Source organism: Mastomys coucha, unplaced genomic scaffold (assembly GCF_008632895.1).
Source record: "Mastomys coucha isolate ucsf_1 unplaced genomic scaffold, UCSF_Mcou_1 pScaffold13, whole genome shotgun sequence".
Classification (NCBI taxonomy): Eukaryota; Metazoa; Chordata; class Mammalia; order Rodentia; family Muridae; genus Mastomys; species Mastomys coucha.
In genome coordinates this window covers 14,095,237-14,098,778 of record NW_022196895.1, presented here as the reverse complement: position 1 = coordinate 14,098,778, position 3,542 = coordinate 14,095,237, and the positions used below count along the sequence as shown (strand labels likewise).

Below are 3,542 nucleotides of genomic sequence, written 5' to 3'. Positions count from 1 at the left end.
GTGGCGGTGGTGGTGGTGGTCTTCTAAGCCACCTAGACAGGTCTGTTGAGAATGCACAGTGCCCTGTGTCAGCCTGCCCGAAGCTGTTGCAGTTAAAGTTGTGCCCTAAATGTGTCTTGCATTTGGAAATATAGCTGCTTATAAGAGTTGTAGAAGCACTAAATGCTCCTTGCTAATCACCTTTTGCTTATGTTAGCAGAATTTTATTGCACTTCATGATAAGCATCCACACCTTTAAGTCATGAAAATTCATTCATTCTTAAAAGCCTATAATTCAAAATTTTAACATTTTAGAATTGGCCAGCTTCTGCTTACAAAGTACTCAGAATCTATCAACTCTGTTTGCTGACCAAAAACCAAAGATCACTAAGGGCCAACAGCCAACACATTTGGAAGACAAAATGATTGTACTTTATCAAATTTGGTTGGAAATATAAGTGTGAGTCCAGTGCAATAGTAGAAAGGCTTGCCAGCAGTCAGAATTATAAATGTCTAAAGCATAATTAAGGAATTGTAAATTTGACTTTGAAATCCTTGATGAAAAGGCACTATAGGAAACATAATTATTAGCATACTGTTTAATGTTTTAATTGGATGCAGTTTGCTGTGCTCTGCCAAAATGAGTTTTGAAGTTGATTGCCTTTTTACCTCCCTCCCTATTCTTGAAAGCTCAGCCAACCTTGGTAGGAAAGAAAGGAGGTACATTACATGAAAGAAGGGGAAAGCTAATGATTTAAGAATGTGTGGTTCTCCCTCACTTGAAGCATCATTCTCAAGTTTTCATTTACAGAAACATACTTTTTTGTAAGAAGAGAAGAGTATTGCATTAGGCAGCAGATCATTTTGGTCTTGGGTACTTGGAGGGATTCTGTTTGTTGTCCTAAATTATCCTGGCATCTGTACAATACTCCACTGGCTTTCATTATGACAGCCTTTAATCAAGGCTAGCAGTTATTTGTTAAGTGTGGCTTTCGTTCTGATAACAGAAGTCAAATAGCTGGTTATTCCTTAAATAAGAAACAAAATATTAATGTTTTTTTATCTGTTTAATCAGAATTTAGCAATTACAAAATAGAATGTTTAAACTATTTCCTAAAAAATATCTGTCAGGATACCATTTTAGTATGTGAGATTTTTTAAAAAATAAATAAATAAAAGCAAAAGAAAGCCAATAAAGACACTGCTTTTCTCTGCCAGCCCTGCAGATTACTCTTCACAAGTCACTAAGGGAATAAAAAGTAGTTTCAATTCACAGGAGGTGCTTTGATGTTCATGTAAATAAATAGGCTGCCTTCCTCCCTTAGCAGTCTTTTCTGAATATTTCTTTCATCAAATAGTTTGTCTCGTCCCTGTGAACATCAAGGTGTTTAGCTGCGGAACTTCAAACAAGCATTTCCTCCACTACAGGAAACATATTAAACCCTGTAAATGGCAAAGCTTCCTCTTCATATGCAGGAAGACAGAAAATGGACTTTTTCTGCAGCACCCTGACTGATGGGAGACACATCCTACACTCTAGTCATAATATTCTAGACAAACACCAATCATCTGTCCCCTTCCTTTGTAGGGAAACAAGGGAAACTGTATGGAAATGGTGCCAGTTTAACAGATCGGTGTAGAACAATCAAAACCGGATGACAAGGGTAAGCCAGAAACTACTGAGAGCAGTAAGAGTGCATGCTTGTTACAAGAAAGGCGATATAAGGAGGATAATTTGATGAAGCAGGGCCAGGTGTTGTGTTGGGCCCTGATATTTGTTTAGATGGAGGGAAAAAGGAAGGGAGAAAGGGAAGGATGGAGGGGGAGAGGGAAAGCAGAAGGGAGGGAGGGAGAAAAAGTTTAATCTGTTTTATATTTTTCCAAGCTGAGCTCTAATATGCACAAGTTCTTTTATAACTCTCACTTGGCTCAGCAACTTTATTATTTTTGGCACTGTGTGTGAAATGCCCTTTTTGTAATCTTTGAAAGTCAACCGATTTCTTACTGAATGAACTTGTCAGTCAGATGTGACACCACTTTTCCTAGCTTCTACCTACAGGGCATCTTAGTTATTATTTTTATCAAGAAACTGAAGATATTTCTTAATTGACTGTAAACAAGGATGGAAAGAAATGACAGGTTCATGTCTGATGCCTCAGTTCTAAGTTGATAATATTAATGTTTAAGGTGTCAATAGTCAAACGAGTACCTATAGTATCTTTTATTTGCTCTGTACTTTCTTTCAGTCAAAATGATTTGATACTGCAGTCATTCCTAGTGCACTTGCCAACCAGAGACAAGATCCCGTGTGGCCAAAATGATGTTTAAGACTTCTATGCAACCACATGTCAAGACATAGTTATCTATCTGGTAAATCGAATAGCCAAGGGAGGCCTTAACAGCTGAGTTTGATTTTTAAAAATACAGTACGGATTACTGAAAATTATACTATCTTTCTAAGGTTTGTGAATTGGTACTGATGTATAGAGAAGACAGAATCTGACCAAAGCTTAAATAAAAATAAAATTTGCTTGTATATGAATATGTAAGAGATACAGGCAATGGAAACAGAGTCAACAGAAAAAGATGTATCTGTACCGTTACAATTTCTCTAGCCTCCATCCAACAGCTACCCAGCAATGGCTTCCTTATCTAGTTTCCACCACCAGGTGAGTCAATTCACTACTGTGGTGTCACTCCCTGCTCAAATGTATGGCTTGGGGATTCATGAAACTGTATGTAAAATCCTAGGGTATTTCCTCAACTTTGAGGCAAAAAAAGTTAGTTTTCCCAGGTGTTGGGCAATGTTTAACATCCTAGAACTGGAGAATAGCTTGTGTTGAAGGGCTTTTTATAGAGAACATTCATTCTTAATGGGAAAATACACTTTAAGATAGAAATTACCATTCTCGCTGTTATGATCTTGACAGTCACTCAGCTTCAGAAGGACAACCCCAGGCCAAGCAGTTCCACATGAGGTTTATTGACAGAGAGGGGGCAAGGTGGCAGCAGAAAGAGAAGGGGAGGAAGAAAGAGAAAGAGATCGGGGGGCATTTCTTTATATATGGATGATGACATAATTACAGGTAAATGTGGGAGGTGAGCCAAGTGGATTATGGGGATATGATGGTTGTTGCCTTGGCAACAGGTGAAGGGTTCCACCTATGTTATGTCATGGGTTTCAGAGGTCCTGATACCAACATTCTCCACAGTAATTGATCTGAAGTAATTTTTCCCACTATCTCATAATTGCCAAATATCTTGTGCAAGACTGCAGAATGTTAAAGACACATGTGAGACATAAAGGTAGAGTCAACTGTTTAGTTTAGAGCATACCATTAGAAAATAATAACAACACAAATATTTCAGAGCCTACACAGGTTATTGCAGTCTTTTATTTAATAATGGGAGACCTCTAGTTCTCTTAGCTTTGTTCCTCAGTGACTGCCCTCTGATTTAGCTTGCTTGCTTGCTTGCTTGCTTGATTTATTTATTTATTTATTTATTTTACTTCTTTCACTTCTGTTCCTGTGTGGTTTCACCCCTTGTTCTTACTACTACAT

General features: G+C 37.8%; 1 long non-coding RNA gene across 1 annotated transcript in view; it reads right to left on the bottom strand.

Moving 5' to 3' along the window:
• LOC116087545 overlaps positions 1-3,000 on the bottom strand; it is a 4,736-nt gene extending 1,736 nt beyond the window's left edge. The window contains exon 1 of the long non-coding RNA XR_004117468.1: positions 2,884-3,000. This is a non-coding gene — a long non-coding RNA (uncharacterized LOC116087545). The remainder of the gene's footprint in view (positions 1-2,883) is intronic.
• Between the last annotated feature and the right edge of the window lie 542 nt (positions 3,001-3,542).